Consider the following 15,206-nt stretch of genomic DNA (forward strand, 5'->3'; position numbering starts at 1 on the left):
TTGCCTTTAGCGCAGGTTTGATATTTCATCCATTGCAGGATCCAAGGGAGGGATAAAGCAGGCACTGGCATCCCAGAAGGGACTTTGCTTTCCTACAGAGCCGGGGGCAGTGGGAGCTAAAGGCAGCTGATCACCAAAAATGGCCACTCACTGCCCCTGGGCTCTGCAGCCAGTTTCAAGCAGTGCTGTCTGTTTCCTATTATCAGCATTAAAAACAAGTTACAGAGCATTTTTTCCCCCTAACATCACTTCAGCTTGACGCAGACTTATTTTCCTGACACCTCGATGATGGATGGCACTGGCTGGCCTGTGTCCAAGCTTGGAGGGCTCCCAGGGTTTTACAAACAGATCCCAGGGCACTGGGACATGGAGGGAACATGCATAGCGCCAGGGCCTCACAGCCCAGCACGAAAGCTCACCTTCCTCATCCTCCAGCAAGGAACCTCCTGAGCTCCGAGCAGGATCCCAGGCATCCTCCTGCCCACCTGCATCCCGCAGGCTGCCCGAGCGCCTCGCACCTTTGGCCAGCAAGACACCAGGCCGCTGTCCCGCTTTAGGACCACGCAGCAAAGGAGCTTGAGAGCAGCCGTCTGCTTTCCAGGGCAGGGATTTCCCCTCTTTGGCAGAGGCAGGACTGAGCATGCAGTGAACCCTGCTGCGGTATAAATAACATGCTGCAGAAGCTGAGCCCAGATGGAGAAAGAGCTGGAGCTGTAAACAAAGCCCTCCTCGCTGCGCCAGGGCTGCAGGCTCGCGTGCCAAGGGTATTTTTCTCAGTTTTATTCCCACTCCAATAAGGTCAGGGCAGTTAGCTGGCAAGGCACGCTTTATAGGGACATAATGAAAGCAGAACATCCTCAACAAGCCAAATAAAAATCCCTTGTGCTCCCAGTTAACCCTGTTTCATTCCATGCTCTCAGGTCCAGCACCTTGCTTGCATCTCCTGCCGGAGAGCTCATGCCCCCTGGGAAGGCAAGGAGCTGAGTGCACAGACAGAGCCCAAGCAAAGCTTCTTCCCACTTGTCCTCATGTGGGGCCATGGGATGGAAACTCCCCCATGCTTCTGGGGACCTCTCAGCATTTCCTGAGGTGGGAAGGGACCAGGAGCAATTTTGTCCCTGCGTGTTTGGCTCTGAGCAGTTCTCTGCTGAGCTGCAAAGCCTCCATCTCCATTTCAGGAGCTAACCCAGGCAGATGGAGGAAGGAGAATCCCCGAGGCAAAATCTTTCCTAATCCCTTGGCCTCTCCCAGATCCTGGCCTCTCTCTTGTCCTGAGACTGAAAAAAGTCTCTCTCCCCTGTGGCTTCAGGGCTGGCACCCAAGCGCCAGGATTCATGGTCCATCAGGACCCAGCTGTGCTGCAGCATCCCTGCGCTTCTATGGCAACACTCCCTTATCCTCCCACTGGGACATAATCTTCTTTTTCCCCATCTTTAATAACTTGCAGCTAAAAGGCAGTTGTAAAGACATGGAGTTAGTCACCGCTTATTTTCAGCACAGGTTCATTCTGCTGCTGGATTTTCCTGCCCTCCACACAGCTCAGCTTCTCTCCCAAGCCCTGGCTGCTGCAGCATCCCCAGCCTGGCCCTGTCTCCTGCACCCACAGAGGGGAGGAGATGCTCCAGCTGGGCACAAGCTGGGTTTTCCACTGTCCTACTTCATAGCCTGGGCACACTGCAGGTCCTTTCCCCACTGGCTGCATGCTGGATTTCATCTCTGGCTGCACCAGCCCCATACGGCTGGATTCCCACAGCCTGGCAATCTGTAATGTTCCTCCAGCCCTCGGAGCACGCAGCCTCCAGCCCCTCACACAAGCAGGGTTGGGCTCTTGACCTGGTTTTAAGGACAGGAATTTCAACTGTGTCTGCTAAGCTGGTGCTCAGCCTGGTCCATGAGTCCAGCCAGCTCCACGCCAGCATCGCCCCAGCACCATCTCCGTGTGCAACCACGGTGCAGAGCGATGCCAGGGAGTGCTGTGCAGCCAATGGCACCAAACAAACTGCAGGAGATGCACGTAGTGCTCAGGCCAGGCGTTGCATGAGCTCGCCACAGGTACTTGGCATCTCAGAGCTCTCCACCCTTCTGTTAGATGTGGCTGGGCTCAGAAGTGGTCGCAGAGGTGCTGGCAGATGGAGGGGAGGATCACAGAAGCACGGTTTCTCGGGGAAATCAGGTGAAAGAGCATCCTGATCCCTCACACCATCAAAAACCTACAGGCACAGGTGTCCCCATGGCAACCTGGCTACATCCCAGTGCTGACAACAACATGCTGTTGACCTAAAATTCCTCTTTTGGTTGGATGCAGCACACATCAGCTCTTGCCATCCTGAAGGCTTGTGCAACGTCTGTGAGCTGAAACCCAGCCACTGCCACCCAGCCCTGAGGTAGCAGCCAGCAGAGTCAGCCATGGAAATTACATGTATTCCTCTGGGTGATTGCGGGAACCACAGACCTTTACGAGCACTGTCGTTATTAGGGAGCACTCTGGAAGTTACAGGAAGCGAAGAGACATTTTCTCTCTGCCAGCTGTACTTCTGTCAAATCACTGATCTCCCATCACAGAAGATTTGAGATCCATTGCACTGAGCAATCTCCTTGTGGTGGTGCAGTTAATTGAAAGCCTAGAGCGTTTGGGAAGCTGGATGTTCCTGTGGCTCTGTGCCATCAGGCATTACCGTGAGGTTGGGTAACGCTTCCTGACACAGAGGCATCCAGAGAGAAATGGAGCATCCTTTACCCATGGCTGGTACCTGAATGGGCTCCGCCATCCTGGTGATGCCCTCCCTGGCTGCTCTTGGGTCACAGTCTGGGTCTTCTTGGCAGACAGCTGACAGAAAGTCCTGCAAGGACCCAGAGCTGGGCTCTGCCCCTTAGTTTTGGTATTGCAGCGATTTGGCCAGCCGGGGCCCTGTCTGCTCTCTTGGGGTGAGGCTTTGCTGATATCGGGGAACAGGATGGGGAGAGGATGAAGCACTGTGGGATGGGTGCTGCCCTGGGCCTGCTTTGCTAAGTCACAGCTTGCAGCGTCTTTGAGGCCTCCTCCTACCCACATTTTCTGGCTGTGGGCAGCAAGCCAGAAACTGGGGGGGCTTCATGTGGAGGTGGCCAGGATACAGCACGTGGGGTCTTGCAGCATGATGCTGCAGGCTGAGCACCAGCTGAGCCACCTGTGGGCATGCAGATCCAGCCAAGAACAGCACAAGGACCACATCAACCAGAGAAACCCTCTCCATGGCATGTCTGTCCTCCCAGCACCAAGCTACAGCCAGCCTCTCACCCAGGGACAAAGTGGTGCTGTGCGGTGCCCGGCAGCAGCAGCCTGGGAGCCTTCAGGTCTCAGTCCTGGTGGTGATGGCTGGGCCAGGGGACAGACCCTGCTGGCAGCAAGGTGTCACGGGTTGCCTTCCCCTGCTTTGTCCACTGGGATAGGAAGGAAGAGCCCGGCCGTTGACTGGCCCAGAGGAATGGGGACAGTCGCTGGGGCCAGCGCTCACCCTGCTGCCGGTGGTGTGCTCTCAGACGAACCAAGTTCACTTGGTCTCTGCTCCAAGCCGAAGGACAAGCAGTGCCCACAGCGACTGTGTGGCATGGGGGCCCTGACGCACCGCAGCAGCTCACAGCGGGCCTGTGATCGTGCCCAAAGCCCTGGAAAGCATTGATTCCTCAGCATACTGTGTGATCTATACATACCCAGAGCAGCTCTGCATTAAAGCCAGTCTGATCACACTCTAATCCACGTGTGACCTAAATACCCTGATTTACGAATCCCAGAGGTTTTCACTCTCTTTGCCTGGCAGAACAAGCAGCATTCAGGTCAGCTGGAACAGAAGATGCTGGATCCCATTAAATGCTACTTTTAGTCTCATCTGCTTTCAGTAATTGTTCCATTATATGTTTTCTCACAGCCCAGTGCTGCTTAGGGCTAATCATTATTCTCTTTTAAGACTTAAAGCCATTAGTACCTCTGAGGAGAACACAAGCAAGTGTGAACACGGTATCTCAAACAAACAGTCCTTAGAACCATACTGCTGGGGGATAGGGAAAGGTCCCACAGGAGGTCTCATCCTGCCAGTGGTCCCACCTTCCTGCAGGGTGAGGAGGGTTGTACAGGGACAACTACACCCCAAGGGCAGCAGAGTGTGCTTCAGTGGCAGCAGAAATCACAGGAACTTCCTAACCACCAGCAGACATTGGCTGAATGTTTCCCAGCACCTCCTGCCCTACAGCTCCCCATTTCTCTATTATCAGGCAACAAATACCCAAGTTAAAATTCATCACACTGCAGGAACCACATGTAAAACCTACACACCAGGCTTGCCTGTGCTCTCCTGTCTCACTATTTATTTGTTTCTCAGTGATAGTAAATGAAAGCTCAAAGGTTCAGTATCTGCTTTCTTAAAAAAGAATTTCCCCCTTGATATCACCAGGGCTGTCCACTCGGGTGTTTTCTGGCTCTGTAAGGAGTTTTCTGGGACCCTCATGGGTGCATTTATTACCTCGCTGAGGTTGGGAAACTTTGATGATGGCTTTCCTTCTCCAAAGTTCAGCCTGATTCTGTATTACTCTGTTAATTACGAGCAAAGCAGAGAAGGTTGGGACAGCAGGACAAGCTTTCTGAGAGCAGTTCCCTTCTGCTCATGTCTTTCACTGCTCTCACTTGGACAAAGCAATGCCAATGAAATATGTTCTGTAATAGAAACAAGCAAGAACCAAACCAGCTGGGTCTTAAAATAGCATTAAACTCCCTTTCCCAAAGCTGCATTCTTAATTATTCAGCTTTCTCTCCTTTTTGCCCAGCACCATTAGAATAATTTGTCCAGTGCAGGCAATGCCACTGCAGCAAGGCAAACAAATAACTGCATCATGCCCTGCTTGGAGCACTGTACAGATCACACCCTCCTAGGTTGAATTAAAAACCATCAAATCTCAGAACTAAATGTTTTCTAGTCTTTTTCCTAATACCCCTGCTGACCCTTTGTTTCTACACCATGTCCTGTTTAAACAGCCCAGAGAGAGATTTGTATTTAAAATGAGGTCTGAGCCTACCAGTCAGGCAAGGAATGGTATTGTCCCCACAGCACCAGCTCTGAAGCCTCCCCACAGCATCGCTCTGCTTTGTCACCCACATGGGGATGTCCTGCTCATAGCTTACCACTGGCACCCACTGCCTGCAGCAGCTTTGGGGTCGAGACCTTGGTTTGCAGGCCAGGAGGAGTCCTGCTGGTGTAAGTCCAAGGCAGCTTCTCTGAGTCAGTGGGGCCGTGCTAAGTTTACAAGGAAATCATGGAGCTGTATTTCAGGATCAAAAAGGCACATCTTTCAACTGATGTTTGTTCACAGCTCCTTGCCATCACCAGAAGAAGGCAAAAATCCTGGCAAAGCAAGGCTGCAATTGCAAACTTGCCATGGTTAATGCAAGCTTGAGAAGAATTATTTTTGTGAATTGATGGAGCAGAAGATGCAAGAGTGAAACTTCAGTGAAGGCAGCCTCTGTCCCATATGGCTGGCTGTCTCTGAAGGGACCTGGACAAACACCTCCAGCCAAGTGCTGTTGAGTGAAGTGATCGGTCAGTTAGAAGCACTGCACTGGCTTCTGTGCTGATTCTCACCCACACAGTACGAGGGTGTGATTAGAAAGGTTTACTCAGACTGACCCTTCTCCTTTCTCCCCTGGAGAAGCCAAATGACCTCATTGTCACTCCCATTTCAGCAGCCTGTGCTTTATTTTGGGGCCTTTACTCTGGATGGCAAGAACAGAGCTCAGCCTGGACCGAGCTGGTTCCTGTGATCGCCTGCCCCGCTGGCCTGCTTCTTCTGCCCAGAAAGGCACCGAGCGCCGTGCAGCACCCCAGGATGGGGCAGGCAGGAGCAGAGGCACGTAGGGCACGGCAGTACACCGGAATCTGCCTGGGTACACAGCCAGTGAGGACGTGAGTCAGGAGCCCGTGGGCTGTGGTAGTAACAGCTATTTAAAGTGGTGATGGAGCAATTAAAGAATGGCAACACAGTCATGTGAGTGGGCAGAACAGCAGGAGGTGAGCTCCTGCACAGCCCCATCGTAGCAGCGAGGTGCTCGGCATCCCCTTGGCCAGGGACTCCAGCCATGCCCGTTGTTGCACCTCCCAACCAAAGGAGCGGGGACCTGGATCCTGCTGCAGGCTCCATCCCAGGAAGAAAACGCAAGGCACAGCAGCCAGGAGGGGGGTTTGGGCAGGGGCAGGACCTTGAGGTCCCAAGCCAAGGAGAACGGCTGCATCAAGCCCTTCCCAGCTGGATGATCCCCAGCAGCACTTCCAAACAGTTCCTGGTCCTGGTCCCGTTCAGCCCAGCTCTAGATGGAGAGCAGTGCACAAGAGCCAGAGGCCCCGTGCAACCAGGGCAGGTGGAATTTGCCTCCTTTCCAGGGCAGTCGCTTTCTTTTGAAACGTGGCTGCCCTCGAGTGGTGTCTCAGGGCCACAAATGAGGCCCGTTACAGGATGCGCACTTGCAACATAGCTGCAGGACAGAAATGCAAAAACTGCTGTCCCCTGCTCCATCACTTCTGTCCCTGCTCCTCGCTCCTGCATGCCCAGCCTGCTGGGAGGCTTGAAAGCACAAGTAGCTGAGTCTTTTTGCTGTTTTTTGTTGTCGTTTTTATTGTTCTTGTGAAATACAAACAGCAGCCTGAAAGAATTTCTTCCTCAAAACCCGAGTTAGTTCCCAAATTAGCCAGTTGAAATGGGAAGGGTTTTCTTTCCGTAAGAAGTGCCATGGGAGCACTGGGCATCAGTGGTCTCCGTCTCCGAGCACTGCATTTGCCAGCCTCGAGCCTCTGCATCTCAGGCAGGATGAGCTCAGCGGAGCTCAGCCTCCAGGGCAGCTTCAGGTCTCTACCACCATGAGACTGATGTCTCACTCTAGAAATTCAGGGATTTTAACAGTAAAAGCGAGATGAGCACGCAGCACTTTCCCTTTGATCACCTCTATTCCTCCAGAGAGTGGGGTGAGCACCTCCCCAGGCCCACCCCTGCTCTCTTGCAGCACAAGAAGCCACCTGAAAGCCAAGTGACAACGCATGCCTCCAGCGGGCTGCTGATCCTTTCTGCCTCTGCACCCACATAAAACGGTGCTGGGTGCTATAGGAACGCTGAGCAGGGAGCTGCAGCTCCCACCCTTAATACATGCAGCAGCTGTCCCCTGCTGGGGCACAAACTGCTCCCAAACCGTTCCATTGCCACCGCTGGACTGTTTTACAGCCAGCAGGACAAGAAACAGACGTGGTAGCCCAGCACGTACTAAGCAAAAGAATGAAAGAGTTTGCCTTCAGAAGCAGTCAGCCCATGCCAAAACACCGCTCGGTGTGTTTTGTACTCAGGTGAATGAGCTCATTGGAGAAAAATCAAAGGCAGCAAACCACTTTTGCAGGTGAATGAGCAACACAGCCAGGCTGGGAATTACAGGACAAGACGAGGCAGATCTCAGTGCGGGGCAGAGCCTGGTTTGGCCGCAGGGAAGTGAGCAGTCCTGTGCTGCCCCGTGGGAATTTCTTTTAATGTCATGCTGGGGTGGAGCGCTGGTGAGTAACTGCTCCACGGCAGGTCCAAGAAGTGAATAATTTTCCAGGAATAAAAACTAAAAGCCTAGGTACTCTGTGGAAGAGCACCCTATAAATAGGACTAACAAGTGGGAATAGCAGATGGGAAGTTTCTTGTCCCCATCTCCACCACTTCTGTGTGCCCCTCTCTGGTCCCCCGGTCCCAGTTTCTGTGCATGAGCTGGTGGGAAGACAAAATCCCATTGTGTCTGCTGGTGCAGGTCCTGGGTACGGGACTCTGCTGACTGCCCAGACATGTACCTGCTCAACCACACCTCCCTCTGGCACCTGAGCACCCTGGTGACATCTGTGCCACCTTCCAGTTTCAGCAGCTCTTGGTCAGTGCTTTCTACAGGTATTAGAAAGAGGAGTGGGGTGACAGGGTAATCACCTACACTTTTTTTTTCTTTTTTTTTTTTTTTTAAATAAAGCAGTACCCCCCCCAGGAACCCATATGCAATAGGCTATAAATGAGCCAGCACCACAAAGAGGTCTTAGAGTCACTGTGGATGTAACTGCAAATGTCAGCTCAGGGATTATAACAGCCAAAAAGCATCCTAGGGAATTGCTGAAAATGGTGCATAGATGTTGCTAGAAAAACCCATGATGTGCTTGCAAAAATCCCCCGTGAACCCACACCTTGAATGCTGCCAGCAGTGCTGGCCACCTCGTGTCAGAAAAGATGCAGATATGTGCCAAAAAGGGCCGGGTTGGGTGCAGGAGCAGAGCGGGCGTACGGCAGAACTTCCACACAAGGAAAGGCTGAACAGAGTGAAACAGCAGAGAAAAACAACTTGAGAGATCTGCGAAAGCATGAATGGTGCAGAAAAGAGTGAAAGGGAGTGGCTACTCTCCAATTCACGAAGCACAAAAGCTGGAGCCTGGATGCAAGGAGCAATAGGTCAAAAACCAGCAAAGGGAGAGCTTCCGCATGGATACGTGGTAGAAGCTTGGATCTCATCATCAGGGGACCTGGTAGGGGCTCAGGAAAAAATCACTTTGGAAAGGGGTTAAAGGAGGTTCCTGGAGGACTGGTCCGGGGGGACTGCAAGACAAGAACTTGGGCAGGTCCCGCTGGTGGCCGAGCCTGGGTGCTCGTCCAGCACTGCCGGGCACTCAGCAGGCACTGCGGGTCGTGCGTGAGGTGAGAAGCAGGGCCCAAACCTGCACATCAAAACAGATTTCCCATAAATTACCATGCTACGGCTTTTCATAAAAGGCTAACAGCACGAGGTACGATTCACGAGGAACCTGTAATGTTTAATTAAAGGGGAGAAACTGATCCTGCTGTGAAACACTTCCAGATCCCATGTCAAGCTCATCATTGACTTAATTTATGGGATGTAAACAGGCCAGAAAATGGCATAAGCAGTAATGTCACGTAACTTTTGCCAATTTGGGATTCCACAGCTGTGCAAAGGGAGGGTGACTGACAAATGAAATGAGACGAAGGCAAGAAAACAGTGAACTTCCTAACAGGCAGCGCAGGACGGGAAGACCACCTATGCTCTGCTACAGCTGCTCTTCTTGCTTCTCCCTGCTTTCTGCCTCCAGACATGAAGGTCACCCATCTTACACACCCGTGAAATCCCTCATTGGCTTGAATTACACGTGTTCCAACCCTAGATGTCAAACGGCCAAGGCTGCTGTACCAGTGACACGGACATAAATTCCAGTCGACCTCCAGTGAAAGCGATAGCATTACCTGCACTGCCCCGCGCCCCCCACAGCCCCCTGTCAGGGGACGGCTCCTGCTTGCCCCCAGGGCTCTGTGCTTGCCACTCGGTGTGGCTGTGCCCATGATGAGATGCAGCGTGTGCCCAAAAAGGGATTCTCAGCATTATTCATACGGAAAAAATGCTGTGGGATTGCTTCCCTTCGTGTAACTAACCGGTCCCATGACCTCAGTTTCATGATTCTTAATTTCTGAGGGAAATAATTTCCAATACCAAGAAGGGAGAGGCTGGCAGGCTTGTGGGGAAGGCACTAGCTGAGCAATTGCTTGCAAAAAGGGACCAGCCTGGGCGTCACACCTTGGCTCCAGCCCTGGCTCCCAATGCCACCCGAAGTCTTTTGAGCAGCCACGAGCCTGGCTGGGAATGGAGAGCTCAGAGCCACCGAGACCTGCTGCTGGAGGCACCGTCAGCAGCGCAATTGCCAGTCCCTAAATAGAGCTGCTCTCCTTTTACATGGAAAAGAGGGATGCAAGGAATTCAAAACCACGAAAGGAGAAGAGGGCACTGCAGAGCTACTCAGGTTCAGCTGCAGTTTCGCAAACGCTTTAAATATCGCTCCCTGCTGTCCCGTCCGGGGCTGGGCAGTGCAGAGGAAGCTGAAACAGCCTAACATCTTGCGGAAAAAGTGGTGAAAAAATAGGGGAGAACAACAGGAGATGCTCCCTGGTTGTACAGGAAGATGCCTCCAGCTCCCCTCCTTTCCTCCATGGATCAGAATTTTGTAACGGGCCTGAATTTGGGTCCTGGAGACCAGAAGGAGTTGCCACAGCATTCTGGTAGCTCATGTCACACCCTGAGGTTTCCCACAGACCCTCCCACCCCAAACAGCTGGGGTGAACACCAGCCGGCCTCCGCGGCACAAAGGCTCCCACCAGGTTCCCAGGTGCACAAGTAAGCTTCCAGAGCAGAAGAAAGCAAATAGAAAGGCAAAAACATATTAAAAAAAAAAAAAAAGCCCAACCCAGGATTTTTGGGTGCAAAAACGGCTGCAGATGCCAGGAACACCTTTGGAAGGAGAATGTTTGCAGGTAAGCACCAGCTCACACCGCCAGCGAGAGGGGAGCTACCTGCCAGGATGGGAGCAGTCCTGCAGCAGGATGGGGCTGAAGCGCACAGTCACACATGGAGGCGCAGCTGCTCACTGTTGGGACCAAGCACGTGCCCAGGAACAGCCCCATGGCCCCGCTGGGCTTCAGTTTCCCTTCCTGTGAACGGGGGAATAATATTTGCCATGCTTCTAACATTGCAGAAAGATAAACTCACTCAGCTTGTAGAGGATCTTAAAGGAGTTTAGTGCTTGGCATTTCTGTTGCAAAGCTTATTCACTAAATTCACCATCCCCAACTCCTCCGTGGTATCTGCTAGAGCTTTTTTTCAGTTCTGCTTTCTGTGTCCAAACAACAGATTTTTTTTTCTGTTCCTCCTCTCCAGACATGACTCGCTGCTTGCCACATCCTCCATCAGAAATCACCCCTGACACCTGGCCCCCAATTTCCATGTGTTTAGCTCAGTCCCTTTCACAACAGGTTGCCAATGCTGCTCCTCCTTCCTTTCCTCCTCTGGGTGCTGAGTGCTTGTGGCCAGCAGTGGCAGAGATGGCTCAGACAAACTGTGTCCCCGTCCCCTGGTGCTGGGGCAAACCCAGCAGAGAGGCTGATCCCAGCAGGTTTCTGCTCAGAAACCTCCCACCTCTGTCCTTGTAGAGCAGAGCAGAGCTTGCAGCAGCACAGCTCTGTGTGTACTTGCAGTAACACTGTTCTGTGCATGCTTGCAATGATGCTTTCTGTGCATGCTCGCAGTGTTGCAGCTCTGTCAGTGCTCGCAGTATTGCTGCTCTGTGCACGCTTGCAGTGATGCACGCTTACAGCAGCACTGCTCTGTGCATGCTCGCAGCGATGCTGCTCTGTGCACGCCTGCAGCTTCCTCTGAAGACAACAGCAGCCAATCGGCGACATGGTGCGGGGCAGAAATGCTTTCTGCTTGGAGACAGAAAAGCAAAGAGACAACTGAGTGCAGCTGGCAGGGCCAGGGTGCACCCCGCAGCACCAGGGGCCCCCGGGGAAGGCAGAGGAGAGGGCCTGCAGGGAGCGAGGAGAGGCACTGGCTGGGCTGTGCAGAGAAAAGGGAAAGCAGCCTGCTTGGCCCTTGCCTGTAGCCAAAGCCTCCCAGCACTGGGATTTGTTTTTTTTCTTACACGTGAGGACTTTGCAGTTGAGACATAAAGAAAATGAGAGTGGGAGTGAGAGGTAGAGAAGAAAGCTGGGCAGAGCTGGGACCAGAGGGAGGGTGTAAATAGGCAAGGGAGGAGGAAAAGAAGCAAGAATGTGGGTGGACAGACAAGTGAGAAACTCAGAGAAAAAGGCAGGCTATGAAAAGCATAGAGAGGTGAAGAAAGGTATGAAAGAGGTGGAGAAAGGTATGAAAAAGCATAGGGAGGTGAAAAAGGGAAGCTGGAGCATTGCAGAAAAGCAGCTGCAAGGGGAGCAGGCAGGAGGACCCTTCGGCAGCCCTGAGAGCAGGCCGGGAACAAGCGGCCCCTGGGCTCGCGAGGTGGGCTCGTGTGTGTAGGTGGCAAATTGTCGCGGGGGGCAGAGAGCTCCCCCAGCCAGCGCACAGCTCATACTGATGCACCTGAGTAAAGGACCCCAGCGTGGCCACTCCTCGAAACCCTACTACAGGCAGGAGTAGAAGGATTTGCAAACTGAAATCAAATGTATGTATCAAACACCAATTTTAGAGAATTCGCCTTAGTTAGCTATGATGCCATAAAGCACTCCGAGAGAACGCTACTGGTGAGCACGTCCCCCTGCACCCAGGTTTCCCTCTCCTGTGAGTGCAGGTGCAGAGAGGTGCCCTGGTCATGGAGCTGCTCCATGTCCCTGGTGTCCCTGGTGTCCCTGCTGTCCCCAGTGCCCCTGGTGCCCCTGCCCTGCCCTGTCCTGGTGGCGGGGAGCTGGGGGCTGGCAGCAGTAGGCAATGCCCCGGGGGCAGCAGGACCCGTGCCCACTGCCGCCACCTCTCCCGTCTGTTCCCACTTGTGCCAGATGGGATGGGGACAGAGCGCTGGGGGCTGGGGTAGCATTGCTGGGGTGGTGGGGGCTCCTTTTGTACTGTTCTTCTCACCGTGACATTTCAATGGCTGGCCCCCAAACATTTTCTGACTGCTGTGTGTTTTCCCAGTGACTCAAAGGCAAGAATCTTTCAGAATAAATCATTTAGAGGCAGGAAAGAAAGAAAAAAAAAAGGGAACAGCTCTGACCCCACACGTACACACACTCCCCTCCTCCTACAAGCGTGTTTTGGAGCTGCTCAAGCAAAGGGAAGAGTGAGCAGGAGTAATTTTCCATGGATGCAGGGAACAATTGAGCCCCGCGTGGTTTTCATCGTTAAAACGCTTCCCTCCAGCAGTTTCTGCTCCTCCATGCCAGACAAAGGCGATGTGCATGCAGAGACCGGTTCAGCCTTGCTCCACCCTGCGGTGTCGAGGTGCAGGGTGCCGGGGAGGAGGCACGGGGGGGACACAGACGTGGTGACGTGGGCTCGCTCCAGCCTCGCTCCCTTGGCACGTTGGGGATGCCTGAGTCAGCTGGGGCGGCTGAGGCACACCGACACGATGGTTTGGTCTGGGGGATGAGCTCTTGTGGTGCTGGGGAGGGACATGAGGGCAGTGCCGGTGTTGTGTTGGTGCTGAGTGGCTGCAGGAAGACAGAGAGAGGCCTCGGCATCCTCAGCGTTGCACAGGCTGCAACCAAAAGAGCTCTGAAATGTCCATCTCCATCTCCGTTGCTGAGGGACAGGAGGGAGCAAGGCTTGGGCTGGCAGGTCTCTGCTCTTACACATCAAGCCCCGGCATTGTTTCTGAGCCCCATTTGGTGCCTTGTTCCTGCTTTTTTTCTGAAGTGATGCTGACTACACCCAATGTCCTGGGAACGTGCTGCTCACGGGGAGCACGTGGGGCTGAAGGGCAGCAGCACCCACTGCGTACAAACCACGTCAAGGTTACCTTTAGCTCTGGGTGAGAAGAAAGATGGAAAGCAACTGGTTTTCACCAAAAAATATTTTCTTAGTTCCTCATCAAAGATTGGCATATGGCAGCTAGGCAGACTCAGGCCCAGACTGGTGGGAGATCTCTAAGCAACATTTTTGTGGCGCAGAGTAAGATTTTGCCAGCCTCCTCCCAGCCAGCCAGGTACTACTGAGCTGGTGGCTCAGCCCAGAGCTGTTTTACAGCCCTTCGCCAGACCACTGACGAGGGCTTTCAGCAGATCATCAAAGACAAGGCTCAGAGAATCACAGGAGCTGGTGCTGCAGCTCCAGCAGCCCTACACAATGGCAAAAGCCCCAACACCTTGGTTCCCTTAGGACCCCCCAGGTGTGCATGCCAAGCTTTTTGCTCCTTGCTCTATGTGCTTTTTCACTTCCTATTGCAACAGCCAGCAAAAACATTTATGAACAGCTGGGTTTTGTCTAGGAGCTGATGGCACTTAGTATGGCCGTGGATTGATGCTTTACATCCGTAGCTTGTGCAGCAAAGATTTGGGGTAGCTGAGATGCTTCATTGACAATAAGCAAAACAAAGCAAAAGGAAGCTATTACAGAAGATGATCTTGGTTTGCTTTGCCAAAAACAACAACAACAACAACAAAACAGCCCACGAAGGCCTGAGGGGTATGATTGCTACACATAAAAGCACCTGTGAGAGGGCTGAGATGCTTATTTAAGCATAAGGACAAGGTTGGCATGAAACCAATTGGGTAAAAACTGGCTGCAAATAAATGCGAGTGGGATTAAGAAGGTGTTTCCCAACTCTTAGAGTGCTCAGCTTGTGGAATAGCCTTGCAGGGGATGCACTGGAGGCTGAGAGGGTGGAGCACTGCACTTTTTTGAAGGGGATCCCAGGTCTACATGTGGACAGCAGGTCCAGGTTTGTCTCTCCTGGCCCTAGAAAGACATTCCACGCCTCAGTCTGGGAAACTGGGAGGCTGAAACTTGCACCTCGGGGAAATCCCAGTGCTCAGCATCCCCTTAAAGCCATGCCAAGAGCTCCTGAAATCTTCCCAGATGAAAAATAAAAGCAACTACATAAAATGACTTCCCTTGGATTGTGTGTGCCTTGAGACTGCTAAAGTACTACAATGAGCAGGGATCTTGGAGAGCTACAACAATAGCTTATTTTGAAGGAAAATTAAGACCAGCTTGTTTTTCCTAATCTTGCAGCTTCCTCCAAACAAATGTGTCACAGCTGTTATACCTGGAGGTCATGGAAAAAGGGTCTCAGCAGAACGGCTGTGAGAAGCGGTTGAGGCAAAGAGTGAGAATGTATCCTCCAGCAGGTCGGCATGCTGGGGTGCCAGCAGGCTGAACTGGGATACTGAAGGGCTTAATCAGGCCTTTTGTAGTATGAAATTCGCATTGCTTTGCATGCAAGGCTCAGGAAAGTAGCTGCTGCCCCAAATATTTATTTTTTTTGCCTCACTGACTGATCAAACTTGATTTAGTACGTGGGTCAGATGTAAATTCCCTTCTAGTTAAAATTCAAAGAGTTTAAAAAGTTACAGGGAGACAGGCGGTGGTGATGCAAGTAACCAGAGTCTTGTTGCCATCCCCCTGGTGCTGCTGGACAAAGGCAGAAGCTGCACCACCGGCAGGCAGAGCTGCTCAGAGGTGCAAGGCAGTGGCGATGTCAATCTACATAACCATGAGAACATTAAAATCAAAAAATATAGTTTTGCATAAATTGATATTTTGTGTCTGTCTCCACAATATTTCATGGGAAAAAGCATCCAGTTACCACAAGGAAGCATATTTCTAAACCCATTTAAAATCTTAAAACCGCAATACATAAACCTAACAATACCAAGCAGCAAGACATCAGGAAGCCATTGAAAGAAAAGCC

This window comes from Anas platyrhynchos, chromosome 29, assembly GCF_047663525.1.
Source record: "Anas platyrhynchos isolate ZD024472 breed Pekin duck chromosome 29, IASCAAS_PekinDuck_T2T, whole genome shotgun sequence".
NCBI lineage: Eukaryota > Metazoa > Chordata > Aves > Anseriformes > Anatidae > Anas > Anas platyrhynchos.